This window comes from Zophobas morio, unplaced genomic scaffold (assembly GCF_036711695.1).
Source record: "Zophobas morio isolate AGI-343-1 ecotype UQ-CSIRO unplaced genomic scaffold, CSIRO_AGI_Zmor_V1 ptg000008l, whole genome shotgun sequence".
Taxonomy (NCBI): Eukaryota; Metazoa; Arthropoda; class Insecta; order Coleoptera; family Tenebrionidae; genus Zophobas; species Zophobas morio.
Genome location: NW_026972113.1, coordinates 8,173,941 through 8,189,959, shown reverse-complemented (window position 1 = coordinate 8,189,959; position 16,019 = coordinate 8,173,941). Strand labels below are relative to the sequence as shown.

General features: G+C 34.3%; 1 protein-coding gene across 1 annotated transcript in view; it reads left to right on the top strand.

Moving 5' to 3' along the window:
* Window positions 1-1,250: 1,250 nt before the first annotated feature.
* Window positions 1,251-16,019, top strand: part of LOC135125199 (uncharacterized) — a 32,821-nt gene continuing 18,052 nt past the window's right edge. Inside the window, exon 1 of the mRNA XM_064050597.1 lies at window positions 1,251-1,420. The gene's annotated coding sequence lies outside the window, so the exon portion shown is untranslated. The remainder of the gene's footprint in view (window positions 1,421-16,019) is intronic.

Sequence of the window (16,019 nt, the reverse complement as noted above, 5' to 3'; positions counted from 1 at the left end):
CCAACGGTCTGGTACCGGTAGAATAAGCCAGACTATGCACTCATCGTGAATTTACTCAATGAATTTTGTGAGAGCATTTAAAGCTACAATTTGGAATTATTTTGAAAGGTTACACATTAAAGTTGTAGTTTTTTAATGAAATACCCTATATATTTTTAAATGGAGTCTTAATAAAAAGAAAGAAAACACGACATTAGATGTAAGATGAAAATATATATGGCATATTTAAAAAATTTACAGCTCTTCTAATTTCAGAATGGAGGTTTCTTAAAAATACAGGTGTCCCATTTAAATAATAAAAAAAAACCTATTTTAAATCAATGAACTTCAATTTTTATACGTTCATTAAAGTAATGTAATTACAAAGATTTTTTGAAAGTTTCAGATGGCCATCTTTAAATATGGCGGACTGGAGAATTTCTAAATACGATCTTTTTTTTACGTAATATCTGGAAAAACTTAGTACAGTACAAGTTGTTATACAGGATGTATCAAAGATCTGGTGGTATTAGATTAAGCCAGATTATGCATTTAACGTGTAAATTTAATTTGTAATTATTTTGAAAGCGTACACTCTAAGGTTGTACTTATCTTAATGAAATACCCTATGGATTTTTTATAAAAAAAAATAAAGAAAAACGATATCAGATGTAAGATGGTCATTAAAACTTCACAGATCTACTAATTTGAAAGATGGGGGTTTATTATAAAATACAGGGTGTTCCATTTACTTAATATCAGGAAATGCATATTTAATCATCCTATCTTAAATCATTTAACTTCCATTTTTATACATCCGTCCATGTAAGGTAACTAAAAATTTTTTGGGTTTAAAATTCCTTTATGTTATGACCCAACGTATGGGGTCCTTAGTGATTTCGCCGTTTCGTTCGGTCCCCCGGTATTTATATTCTTACCATGAACCCGCCACCACGACCCACGCTTTCGCTTCTTTCGCCCGCCAAACAGCCCAATCTGACCTTGATATTCAAATCCAGCACCCCATCGCACCCAAAACCGCCCCATCCCGACCACCAAACCGTCCAGCCGCCTCCCGGCCCCACGCGGCACGCATCCCATGCGAATCTCATCCACAGGTGCGGCAGAGATGTTTCGCATTATTTACCTACTTACTGGTTCAAAATAGGCGAGAAGACGGGGCGAGATGGAATAACTGTACAGAGCCGTGTCTGGGTCAGGAGGCGGTCTTCCGTTTGTTTGGTGGGGCCCCTGTTCGGCGCTCCGCATGGTGTATAGTGGTAGTCCACGAGACAGGTGGATTCCATTCTTGGTCCGAACGAGCATCGCGTTAGCTGGTGTGGTTTTTAGTGTGCGCGCCAACCCTTTAACTAGTTCAGTGTGACGGAACGGCTCTCCTAGAGCAGGATTACCTTTCGAGGGGCTGTCGCGCCGACAACAGGTAGGAGTTCGCGCCAAGAGACATAACCTCACAAAGGGGGCCCTTTTGACAATTTTGAAACTTCACCACCAAAAAAGTAACAAACCTTTTGTCGAGTTCAAGTAACACTTGAAACAGCGAGAAATTGCGGTTACCACGAAAATTAGCACCCTAGTGCGAAAAAGTCCCTTTTTGGCCAAGATCAAATGGTGTCACGATGGACCATGGGAAGTTAGAATAGAGGGATTGTTTTTGGGCCAAGTTTGAACAAAGGGTTTGCCTGTGGTAAAGCAGGACATACAGTCCTTGACATTGGCCCAGAGCGAGCCTAAGGCTGTAAGAAGCAGCCGACTGGCTCATTAACATTTGTGAACGGCGTGCTGGCGGCACAGCGTCTGCTCTTCTCGTGGCTCACTCGGCCAGCAGGTCATGTCATGTCAGGGTCAATCCTGCTGGATGCACCATTATGTGCAAGCAGGAAAGTTCCCAAGTCTCGAGTGTCTAAATCTGGGACAAAAGTTTGCCAGAATTAGGGACCAAACTTTTCAAAATTTATGGTTACTTTAGTGTCTCGTTCTCTTATCAGTGAAATTAGAGCCAACTCTGACTCACAATGTTTTCGACCGTATTTATTTATTTTGAAAGTGATTCCAAGATACCATATTCTAAAAATAACTCGAATCCAGTTTACTCTATATCTGTAAACAAATCAGTATTTGCTTTGGCGGCACAAAACACGAAAACACTCACTCAGATCCGAATTCTTCGCATTCAAAAACATTCGGTAATGAAAACCCAAATACTTAACCCGTGCTTTTCGCAAAAATAAAATTTCTGTGTCGAGCTCCACTATCACGATTAATAGTAGCCAAGTAAACACAAATTAGTTGTGTTTTAACCTTAATCTACAACTTCGATACAGTTAGAAAAACATTTTACGCTAAATTACTTAGAGTGAAAACACTTAACGGAAAGCAAACGTGTTCTATAAATAAGCCCACCTATTTTTTTTTCTAGCAACGCGCGTAAAATAAAGCTGCGGACCACAAAGCAGACACGTAACGATTTACACAACTTACGTGGGAACCGCCTAATTAGGACGTCCAAACACACGTAAACAAATAATTATTTATCAAAAGCAACCATCTCCAAATGGTGAAAGGTTAAAAGGTAATTAAACCAACAAAAGTGTTAAGAATTACGGCTTATGACGTGAGAGGCTTAATTTATGGGAATTACTCTAATTTCGGAAGTAACGGGACTTCGTGGCTAATTGCGCCGGAAGTGACCCCAACATGTGGTTTCAGGCACCTGCAACTCGTAAGACGAGTTCGCCCCCTTTGTTGGAAAAATGTCGAGTTATTTTCTAAGCACGCGACAACTGACACCTAATCTTAATTATCCTGTTTATTTAAATATTAGTCGTGGTGTTGCATATTTATGTTGGTCGAGTTAGAGATATCCTGACAAAAAGCAATCGGATTAATCATGGTACAGCGACGCTGGTACGGTTAGATCGTTGAAACTGGAAGACTTGTTCCGTTTTTACCGGGAATTGGCGGGATTGTGGGACAGTGAGACGCAGAGACCTCCAGTGGGGAACATTATTATTATTTATCGTATAATTTTTAGCCCAAAATATTTCTAAATTTCCTATGATAATGTTATGAATTTATAATTAATTGATATAGATTAACTTTCGTCAACAATGCTCGAATAACCTCCCTGGTAAAGATCCTCGTCAATTTGTAATAAACGATACTTTCTACTTTCAAATTTGTATAAAACTCAGGCATTTCTGGAAAGGGTTTTTCGTCAAAATTATTGCTTAAAGATAAAACAATTTCATAGTGTACTTTTATGTTTTTTCGACGTTTCATGGCCCCTCGAGAATGAAAAAATAGCTCTACGTCTGTTGGTTGAATGCCGTCATCGCAAAATTTTGCATGGTAAACACTATTTAAATTTTATAAAATAATTAGCAACTACTAGCCCCACCCACCCGCCCTCTATCTTCTTGGAAAATATGTCATTTGCTTAAACACCCTGAGATTCTTTTTCACCAAAAATGTGAAAAATTTTGTTCTTTAGTGAATTGTAGATTTTTTTTTTGAAAAAGCGTAAAGTATACATTAATAGTACAATTTTCGTCGTATTTGTGAAATATAAAGGAAAAGTTTCCCCCTTAGATTTTGAACGATTCCCGTCTCTTGCATTAATCGCACCTATAAAAATCTAAACGAACTAATCAACGTTAGAAATAAAAACAAAAATAGCAACATGAGAGTTCACGATCTTCATTAAATTTCAATATTGTGAAAAATGTAGGACTGTCTTAATATAACCGGCAATTTTCAGATAGATTTCCAGCGACTCCCTTCTGCTGCTTTAATCGGAGCTACAGAACCCTCAACAAGCTTATCTACGTAAGAAATAAAAACAAAAATGGCAACATTAAAGATAATCATTTACGATTTATTAAACAATATTGTCGAATGTAACCAGTTACAGTTTGCAGCGATTCCCCTCTTCCTAATTGACAAACTTATAGGTGCATTATTCTTTTTTAATTTATGAAACAATATTTGTTTTAATTTTTATTTTCGCCTCCTTAAATATTTTGATGGAATCTCTCTTCGGGAATCTCCTGATTTTCACTAAAAATAGGACAAATTGTAATCAATAGTGTTATTGTATACTAGTTTTTTTTTAACAAAGTGTAGATTATACTTTAATGGTATAATTTTAATAGCATTTCTGAGAGATAAAAGAAAAGTTTTGCTCCTAGATTTTCAGCGATTCCCGTCTCTTGCAATAATCGCACCTACAGAAATCTAAACGAACTTATCAACGTTAGAAACAAAAACAAAAATAACAACATGAGAGTTCACATTTTCATTAAATTTAAATATTACGAAAAATGTAGTACTGCCTTAAAAAAACGGGAATTTTTCACTTAGATTTGCAGCGATTCCCTTCTGCTACACTAATCGGACTTACCGAACCTTAAACAAGCTTATCTACGTAATAAATAAAACCAAAAATCGCAACGTAAAGGTTGATTATCTTTCAGAATTTATTAAAGAAAATTATTTGATACACTCTGTCTTTGGGATTCCCCTGATTTTCGTTAATATAAGAAAAATTGTAATTATTAGTATTATTATGTACCAGTTTTTTTGACAAAGTGTGGAGTATACTGTAATGGTATGATTTTAGTGGTATTTGTGTGATATAAAATGACAGTTTTTTCCTAGATTTTAAGCGTCTCTTGCACTACCCGTACTTACAGAAATCTAAATGAACTTATCAAAGGTAGAAATAAAAACAAAAATAGCAACATGAAAGTTCACAATTTTCATTAAATTTAAATATTTTAAAAAATAACGGGAAGTTTTTACTTAGATTTTTTACGACTCCCTTCTGCTGCACCAATCGGACCTATAAAAACCCTAAACTAGTTTGTCTACGTAACAAAAGTATCTGATTGGTTATAGTTTGCAGCGCTTCCCCTCTTCCTAAATAACAAACTTACATTTTATCCGTTTTTTTTTTAATTAATATATGCCATCTTAACTCGTAAACTCAGGTAAAAACATGTATTTTAATTTTGATTTTTTTTCCTTTAAGTACTAGCCCCACCCACCCGCCCTCTATCTTCTTGGAAAATATGTCATTTGCCAAAATCGTTATTATCTTAACAAGTACTAGCCCCGCCCACCCGCCCTCTATTTTCTTGGAATATATGTCATTTGCCAAAATCAGTCTTATCTTACCAAATACTAGCACCGCCCACCCACCTTCTCATTCTAACTACAATTTTTTTTTCTGTTCAGTATAAGACCATTTATTTCATTCAGTGTGCATAAAATCATTCACTGAAAAAGAGACAGGGTGGGTGGGCGGGGCTATTTATGTTCTTCTATCGAGTGGGAGTGGAAACTAATAATGGAACAATGGAACAAAAATTAATAGTAATTTCTTTTTTTATCTACAAAATTTTTATATGGAGCTATTTTGACAAAACTCTAAAAACGACTAATTTTTTTTTCTGTTCAGTATAAGATCATTCATTTCATTCAGATCGGATAAAATCAATCACTGAAAAAGAAACATGGTGGGTGGGCGGGGCAATTATGTTCTTCTTTTGAGTGGGAATGGAAACTAATTCTAGAATCTAGGATGTGAAAAAGTAAAAAAAAGCCCTAATCGTAAGATTTGTTTGTTAAAATCACCCTTGTCTTATCAAGTACTAGCACCACCCACCCGCCCTCTATCTTCTTGGAAAATATGTCATTTGCCAAAATCGTTATTATCTTAACAAGTAGTAGCCCCGCCCACCCGCCCTCTATTTTCTTGGAATATATGTCATTTGCCAAAATCAGTCTTATCCTACCAAGTACTAGCACCGCCCATCCACCTTCTTCCCATTCTAACTACAAATTTTCTTTCTGTTCAGTATAAGATAATTTATTTCATTCAGTTTGCATAAAATCATTCACTGAAAAGAGACAGGGTGGGTGCGCGGGGCTATTTATGTTCTTCTGTCGAGTGGGAGTGGAAACTAATAATGGAACAATGGAACAAAAATTAATAATAATTTCTTTTTTTATCTACAAAATTTTTATATGGAGCTATTATGACAAAACTCTAAAAACGACTAATTTTATTTCTGTTTAGTATAAGATCATTCATTTCATTCAGATCGGATAAAATCAATCACTGAAAAAGAGACATGGTGGGTGGGCGGGGCTAATTATGTTCTTCTTTTGAGCGGGAATGGAAACTAATTCTAGAATCTAGGATGTGAAAAAGTAAAAAAAAGCTCCAATCGTAAGATTTTTTTGTTAAAGTCACCCTTAGCTTATCAAGTACTAGCCCCACCCACCCGCCCTCTATCTTCTTGGAAAATATGTCATTTGCCTAAACACTCTGAGATTCTTTTTCACCAAAAATGTAAAAAAATTTGTTCCCTGGTGAATTGTAGATTTTTTTTTTGAAAAAGCATAAAGTATACTTTAATAGTACAATTTTCGTCGTATTTGTGAAATATAAAGGAAAAGTTTCCCCCTTAGATTTTGAACGATTCCCGTCTCTTGCACTAATCGCACCTACAAAAATCTAAACGAACTAATCAACGTTAGAAATAAAAACAAAAATAGCAACATGAGAGTTCACGATCTTCATTAAATTTCAATATTGTGAAAAATGTAGGATTGTCTTAATATAACCGGCAATTTTCAGATAGATTTCCAGCGACTCCCTTCTGCTGCTTTAATCGGAGCTACAGAACCCTCAACAAGCTTATCTACGTAAGAAATAAAAACAAAAATGGCAACATTAAAGATAATCATTTAGGATTTATTAAACAATATTGTTGAATGTAACCAGTTACAGTTTGCAGCGATTCCCCTCTTCCTAATTGACAAACTTATAGCAGCATTATTCTTTTTTTAATTTATGAAACAATATTTGTTTTAATTTTTATTTTCGCCTCTTTAACTATTTTGATGGAATCTCTCTTTGGGAATCTCCTGATTTTCACCAAAAATAGAACAAATTGTAACAATAGTGTTATTGTATACTAGTTTTTTTTTAACAAAGTGTAGATTATACTTTAATGGTATAATTTTAATAGCATTTCTGTGAGATAAGAGAAAAGTTTTGCTCCTAGATTTTCAGCGATTCCCGTCTCTTGCAATAATCGCACCTACAGCAATCTAAACGAAATTATCAACGTTAGAAACAAAAACAAAAATAACAACATGAGAGTTCACATTTTCATTAAATTTAAATATTACGAAAAATGTAGTACTGCCTTAAAAAAACGGGAATTTTTCACTTAGATTTGCAGCGATCCCCTTCTGCTACACTAGTCGGACCTACAGAACCTTAAACAAGCTTATCTACGCAATAAATAAAAACAAAAATCGCAACGTAAAGGTTGATTATCTTTCAGGATTTATTAAAGAAAATTATTTGATACACTCTATCTTTGGGATTCCCCTGATTTTCATTAATATAAGAAAAATTGTAATTATTAGTGTTATTATGTACCAGTTTTTTTGACAAAGTGTGGAGTATACTGTAATGGTATGATTTTAGTGATATTTGTGTGATATAAAATGACAGTTTTTTTCCTAGATTTTAAGCGATTCCCGTCTCTTGCACTAACCGTACTTACAGAAATCTAAATGAACTTATCAACGGTAGAAATAAAAACAAAAATAGCAACATGAAAGTTCACAATTTTCATTAAATTTAAATATTCTAAAAAATAACGGGAAGTTTTTACTTAGATTTTTTACGATTCCCTTCTGCTGCACCATCGGACCTATAAAAACCCTAAACTAGTTTGTCTACGTAACAAATGTGAATCTGATTGGTTATAGTTTGCAGCGCTTCCCCTCTTCCTAATTCACAAACTTACATTTTATCCGTTTTTTTTTAATTAATATATGCCATCATAACTCATAAACTCAGGTAAAATCATGTGTTTTAATTTTGATTTTTTTTCCTTTAAGTACTAGCCCCACCCACCCGCCCTCTATCTTCTTGGAAAATATGTCATTTGCCAAAATCGTTATTATCTTAACAAGTACTAGCCCCGCCCACCCGCCCTCTATTTTCTTGGAATATATGTCATTTGCCAAAATCAGTCTTATCTTACCAAGTACTAGCACCGCCGACCCACCTTCTTCTCATTCTAACTACAAATTTTGTTTCTGTTCAGTATAAGATCATTTATTTCATTCAGTGTGCATAAAATCATTCACTGAAAAAGAGACAGGGTGGGTGGGCGGGGCTATTTATCTTCTTCTATCGAGTGGGAGTGGAAACTAATAATGGAACAATGGAACAAAAATTAATAATAATTTCTTTTTTTATCTACAAAATTTTTATATGGAGCTAATTTGACAAAACTCTAAAAGTTGCTTTTTTTCAATTAGAAATTTTCGAAGAAACGAAGGCGAAAATGACTTCTGATTCTCGAAATCTACAAGAAAATATCTTCAACTAATTTTCGGATATATTTGAAAAATGGTCGAAAATGTCAAAAATGCCAAAATCAGTGTTATCTTATCAAATACTCCTGTATTTGTGATTTATGAATCCGTCTTGGTTTTTTTACCATTTTTTTGCATTGTAAATGCTATTTAAATTGTATAAAATATATAGGTATTCATCTACTTGTGGTTTATGAATCCACCTTGGTTTTCCACCGTGGGAGATTTTTTTTCTCACACTGTTTCCACTATTATCTTTTTTTTTAATATATTTGTTTGATTCTACTTCAGGGGCAAGGAAAGTTCTTCTAATAACATGAGACTAATCTTTTAGATATATAGTTTAAATCTGTAGCTTTTTTGCTAAAAATCTGTATGGAAACCGAAGACTAAAACTTATCACTTTATGAGTTAATTGATAACACGTTATATTAAAAAGTTATATAAAAGGCGATCTAATTTTTTTCTTTAAATCACCAATCAACCAAGTGCATATTTTAATTAAGCACACGTTATAACAGTTCACGTTTGTAGCTTTAGATACACATTTTTCCTCGGATGTGATTCTGGTAAGTTGAGACTAAACTAGAACTGGCTTCAAGGTGAACATTTACAAAATTCGGTAACTTTTATAATTCTGTTTCAATATTTCGCTGAAAGTGTTAACCGCAGTAATGATGATGTGACCTTAAAAGTTTGCATGGTAAATGCTACTTCAGTTTTATAAAATAACATATTTATTAACTTAACACTAACGATATCTCTTAGCGTTGCGTTTTCGCGCTTAAATTGAGCTTTATTTGCCTCGATGTGGCGGCCACTTATTTTCTGTTTTTCCCCTACCTGCCTCACTTAATTCTTGTCGATTCTCACCACCTACCGTCAGAATTATCACCATCTCGAACCCGAACAGTTTAATCGTTCTTATCCGTCACAACCTGTCATTACGGCGCCGCCGCCACGCGAAATGATAGACCACAAATCAAGATAAGCCATCTCTGTTGATTAGAGCCTCACCGCTGTCACCGCTAACCCGACGATTTATAGAGTTATCCATTTTTCTGCTCTTAACTCATATTTAATTACCGAAAAAAGCGTTCGAGTGCAATCATGGCTTATTATGCAAATCAGGTGCGATTTCTTCCTTTTTCCGACTTTCAGTTTCGAGATCGTTTGCTCCACGCCACGCGATCTAGGTACTCGGTTTTTTCGCCGCTCACGGCGCGTCCTCGCATAAAAGCATAATTAAAGTGTCTATTTCGTTATGGTGGTCGAGTAATAAAACGCAATAAATTGTATTTGTAAATCGTGCAATAAGTCAAGCTGCAAGCTATTCACGTTGAAAATAAATCAATTATGTAGAGAGGGGCAATTAATGTTGGTGTACACCAGGGCGGGCATAAATCTCGATAAAAATAACATGCAAATTTTATGCCGCTATATTTAATGACGCCGCGTTAAAATTATTTATTAGCGGCGGAAAAATGGCGGAGAGACGGGCGGTAATTAATTTATGGGCTGGTTTAGGGCGACCTCACGACCCAAGATGATGACGGGAGGAATTTTACAAAGAGATCGAGAGGCAGACGCGCAAATGTCAACGTTAGGGTCAAACTGAGGTTTTTGTTTCACCATATCAACTTTAATTTGAAAAAAAAATGTTTAGCGAAATGTTAAGAAAAGAGGGGACTCGCCACAAATAACCATTAACTCGAATTTAATTTACAGTTATATTGGAGTAACAATTTTTGTGTACATGTTTTACTTTGTTGCATAATTTTAGTAATATTTGCGTAATATAACAGAAATGTTTTCACCTTGATTTTCAGCGATTCCCTTCTGCTGGATCAATCGGACATACAAAATCCTAAACGAGCACAGTCTTTTAGGATTTATTAAACAATATTGTAAAATGTGACCGGTTATAGGTTGCAGGAATTCCCCTCTTCCTAATTCACACCCCTAGAGGTATATTATTCCGTTTTTAAATCAATGCATGACGTCATAACTTATAAATTCATGTGACAATATGTGTTTGAATTCTGACTTTCCGTTTTTTTTTAATGTTGAAAAAATTCTGATATTTTGTTGAGTTTCACAAAAAGAAGAAAAATTTTATTCATTACTTTTATTATGGACTAGTTTTTTTTCAAAGAACTGTTTTAATAGTGCAATTTTAGTAGTATTTGTTAGATCTGATTGATTATACTTTTCAGCGATTCCCCTCTTCCTAAATCACAAACTTATAGGTATATTATATTATATATTTTTTTGATTAATAGATTGCTTTTCCTTAAAGAGTTGCTCTAAACACTCTGAGATTCTTTTTCACAAAAAATGTGAAAAATTTTGCTCTTTAGTGAATTGTACATTTTTTTTAAAGCATAAAGTATACATTAATAGTACAATTTTCGTTGTATTTGTGAAATATAAAAGAAAAAAAGTTTTGCCCCTAGATTTTCGACGATTCCCGTCTCTTGCATTAATCGCACCTACTGAAATCTAAGGAACTTATCAACATTAGAAATGAAAACCAAAAATAGCAACCCCAGAGTACACAATTTTCATTAAATTTAAATATTATCAAACATGTAGGACTGTCTTAATATAACGGGCAGTTTTCACATAGATTTTCAGCGATTCCTTTCTACTGCACTTCCCGGACCTACAGAACTATAAACAACCTTAGTTACGTTAAAAATTAAAAGGAAAATCGCAGCATAAGGGTTGATAATCTTTTAGGATTTATTAAACAGTATTATCTTTTTTTAATTTATGCAACAATATTTGTTTTAATTTTTATTTTCTCCTTCTTAAATATTTTGATACAATCTCTCTTTGGGATTCCCCAGATTTTCATCAAAAATAAGAAAAATTGTAATCATTGTATAACTTTTTTTTTTTTAAAGTGTAGAGTGTACGTTAATGCTATAGTTTTAGTAGTAGTTATGTGATATAAAAGGAAAGTTTGCCCCTTAGATTTTGAACGATTCCCGTCTCTTGCACTAATCGCACCTACAAAAATCTAAACGAACTTATCAACTTTAGAAATAAAAACAAAAATAGCAACATGAGAGTTCACGATCTTAATTGAATTTCAATATTGTGAAAAATGTAGGACTGTCTTAATATAACCGGCAGTTTTCAGATAGATTTCCAGCGACTCCCTTCTGTTGCATTAATCGCAGCTACAGAACCCTCAACAAGCTTATCTACGTAAGAAATAAAAACAAAAATGGCAACATTAAAGATAATCATTTAGGATTTATTAAACAATATTGTCGAATGTAACCAGTTAGAGTGTGCAGCGATTCCCCTCTTCCTAATTGACAAACTTATAGGTGCATTATTCTTTTCTTAATTTATGAAACAATATTTGTTTTAATTTTTATTTACGCCTTTTCCTTAAATATTTTGATGGAATCTCCTGATTTTCACCAAAAATAGGACAAATTGTAATCAATAGTGTTATTGTATACTAGTTTTTTTTTTAACAAAGTGTAGATTATACTTTAATGGTATAATTTTAATAGCATTTCTGTGAGATAAAAGAAAAGTTTTGCTCCTAGATTTTCAGCGATTCCCGTCTCTTGCAATACTCGCGCCCACAGAAATCTAAACGAACTTATCAACGTTAGAAACGAAAACAAAAATAACAACATGAGAGTTCACATTTTCATTAAATTTAAATATTACGAAAAATGTAGTACTGCCTTAAAAAAAACGGGAATTTTTCACTTAGATTTGCAGCGATTCCCTTCTGCTACACTAATCGGACATACAGAACCTTCAACAAGCTTATCTACGCAATAAATAAAAATAAAAATCGCAACATAAAGGTTGATTATCTTTCAGGATTTAATAAAGAAAATGATTTGATACACTCTGTCTTTGGGATTCCCCTGATTTTCATTAATATAAGAAAAATTGTAATTATTAGTGTTATTATGTACCAGTTTTTTTGACAAAGTGTGGAGTATACTGTAATGGTATGATTTTAGTGGTATTTGTGTGATATAAAATGACAGTTTTTTCCTAGATTTTAAGCGATTCCCGTCTCTTGCACTAACCGTACTTACAGAAATCTAAATGAACTTATCAACGTTAAAAATAAAAACAAAAGTAGCAACATGAGAATTTACAATTTTCATTAAATTTAAATATTCTAAAAAATAACGGGAAGTTTTTACTTAGATTTTTTACGATTCCCTTCTGCTGCAATCGGACCTATAAAAACCCTAAACTAGTTTGTCTACGTAACAAATGTGAATCTGATTGGTTATAGTTTGCAGCGCTTCTCCTCTTCCTAATTCACAAACTTACATTTTATCCGTTTTTTTTTTAATTAATATATGCTATCATAACTCATAAACTCAGGTAAAAACATGTGTTTTAATTTTGATTTTTTTTTCCTTTAAGTACTAGCCCCACCCACCCGCCCTCTCTCTTCTTGGAAAATATGTCATTTGCTAAAATCGTTATTTTCTTAACAAGTCCTAGCCCCGCCCACCCGCCCTCTATTTTCTTGGAATATATGTCATTTGCCAAAATCGGTCTTATCTTACCAAGTACTAGCACCGCCCACCCACCTTCTTCTCATTCAAACTACAAATTTTGTTTCTGTTCAGTATAAGATCATTTATTTCATTCAGTTTGCATAAAATCATTCACTGAAAAAGAGACAGGGTGGGTGGGCGGGGCTATTTATGTTCTTCTATCGAGTGGGAGTGGAAACTAATAATGGAACAATGGAACAAAAATTTATAATAATTTCTTTTTTTATCTACAAAAGTTTTATATGGAGCTATTTTGACAAAACTCTAAAAATTGCTTTTTTTCAATTAGAAATTTACGAAAAACGGTAGAAATTTCCGAAGAAACGAAGGCCAAAATGACTTCTGATTCTCGAAATCTACAAGAAAATATTGTCAACTAATTTTCGAATATATTTGAAAAATGGTCGAAAATGTCTTAAATGCCAAAATCAGTCTTATCTTATCAAATACAGAATTCTCAACAAGCTTATTTACATAAGAAATAAAAACAAAAATGGCAACATAAAGGTTGATAATTATTTAGGATTTATTAAATAATATTGTCGAATGTAGCCAGTTACAATTTGCAGCGATTCCCCTCTTCGTAATTGATAAACTTATAGGTACATTATTCTTTTTTAATTTATGCAACAATTAATTTTTATTTTCTCTTCCTTAAATATTTTGATACAATGTCTCTTTGGGAATCCCCCGATTTTCACCAAAAATAAGAAAAATTGTAATTAATGGTATTACTGTATACTAGTTTTTTTTTTGACAAAGTGTAGAGTATACTTTTGTGGTATAATTTTAGCAGCATTTGTGTGATATAAAAGGAAAGTTTTCCCCTTAGATTTAAAACGATTCCCGTCTCTTGCACCTACAGAAATATAAACAAACTTATCAACGTTAAAAATAAAAACAAATTTAAATACTATGGAAAATGTTGTACTGACTTAATATAAAGAGAACATTTTTGTATAGATTTTTAGCGATTCCCTTCTGCTATTAATCTGGCTTTCAAAACCCTAGACGGGCTTATTTATGTAAAAAATAAAACAAAAATCGCAACACAAGTGTGCATACTATTTTAAGATTTATTAAACAATGATATTAAATGTGATTGGTTATAGATTGCAGCGATTTCCCTCTTCCTAATTAACAAACTTACATATTATCTGTATTATCTCACTTTTAAATCAACATAAGGGGCCATAACCTATAAATTAGTGCAACAACGTTGATCATTTTTTTGACAAATTGTACGACATACTTAATTTAAAAAATGTATACTTAGTGCCTGGTTAAGAAAAGAGGGGACTTATCTCGAATTTAAACTTAGTCAAATTATATTACTTTTTGTACATCTATTTAGTATTTAATACGTTGTGGGTAATAAATAGGGAATATTTCTTTGTCTAGATTTTCAGCGATTCCCTTCTGTTGCACTAATCGACGTACAGAACTTAGAGAATTATGAAAAGTAATAAGTATATTAGAAGGAAGAATGATGAAAAATTTGTGATAGAACATTGCGGAAACCAAAATTAGTCGAAAATGCGCAAATTGAAGTTGAATTATTCAGAAGAAGTTGCGGTACGACGTGGTACTACTTCATGATTGGCGAATTTTACAGACGTTCTAAGTTGCTTAGAAAGACGGTCGCTTTGCAGAAGTTCAAATATGTTTTGTAGCGTTTCGGGTACGACGCGGTACTAATAACGATAAGTTTGAAAATTAGGCGCCAGTCACGTCGCTCCATCCTGATGTAAGCACGACATCCGTGTAATGGATGTAAGTGCCACGGTCGTACGTGCGTACAAATTTACATAGGTACCACTACCTGCGTCCAAATATGGTACCATCGCAGTGGCGGCGAGACCACCAAAGACTTGCATTAACACCCATTAATTAATTATTCGCGGAGTAATTAAATGTCACAAACAGGATCGTAAAGAAGCCTGCGTACCTTCTCCTTTCCGTGCGTTGGCTTGTCGTAAACATCAAAGTGTGACCGATCCGCAACCTCTCCAATTTCATAATTTCTATTTTATAGAGACGTTAAATGGAACTATCGCCCGACGATATAAATCAGCGCCGGGAATGCCGGAATGTGGGTAGGTGCATGCGTATATGTCATTATAAGCGTGGTTCGCAGATTAATGGGGATTTAAATTAAATCGTGCTGACTAGCGACCGTGTTTATGTGCTAATAATGATTATCATTAAACGCCTATATTATCCATAAAACGTACTACGCCCAAAAGGAAGAAAACGAATCGGTACTACCGACAAGAAAAACTCCCCGCTTACCGTAACACAGCGATTCGAAAATGAATTGGCCAAACAAAGTACAGTTCCACTACAATATTTACATTCGAAATTGAAGGTTCCGTTCGAAGCGAAGCGATATCTGTCTCAGGCGACTCCATGTTGATTTTATGTTTCGTAACTTACGCGCTAACGAAGCCTACCACGGAAAAATTCACCTTCCTGTGACACTCGTTTCTCATAATTTACAAGCTCTGAAAACCCAATTCTGTCATATAACATGCAGGAAATTATTGGTGGAGCAAATACAATAAATACGCTTGCGTGCCATTACTAATGCAGGTTATTAGAGTAGACGGATGAAATAGAGTCGTTGTAAATAAGGCACTTGTGGCTTATAAATGCGACGCGTATGTGTGGAATAAATTACGAGCAACGATGAATTTCTAAACACGCACGAGTACCAGCACCGCAGGGTACGACTCGGGGACCATTTCTTTGTTTGAGTATGCATATTGGCGGGCGCAGCTGTGAGAAAGTTCGACGCAGAAAGAAATTTCGGTCGTGTTGACATCGATTTTGACACCAGTACCGAATTGTCAAAGTCGTACCGACAACACCTTATTCAGTAGAGCTCGTGATTCTCACACGTTTGAAGTAGTACCGAGTCGTACTCCCGCCGGCTTTGTATTTGACAACAATTACGTTAACAGCCAGTAAAGAAGGTTTACGAGGCTTGCCTAATTTCATTGAATTTGATGAATGGATGAGTTATGGCGTGCGTCTGCAGGTGTTCAAATTTGGGTC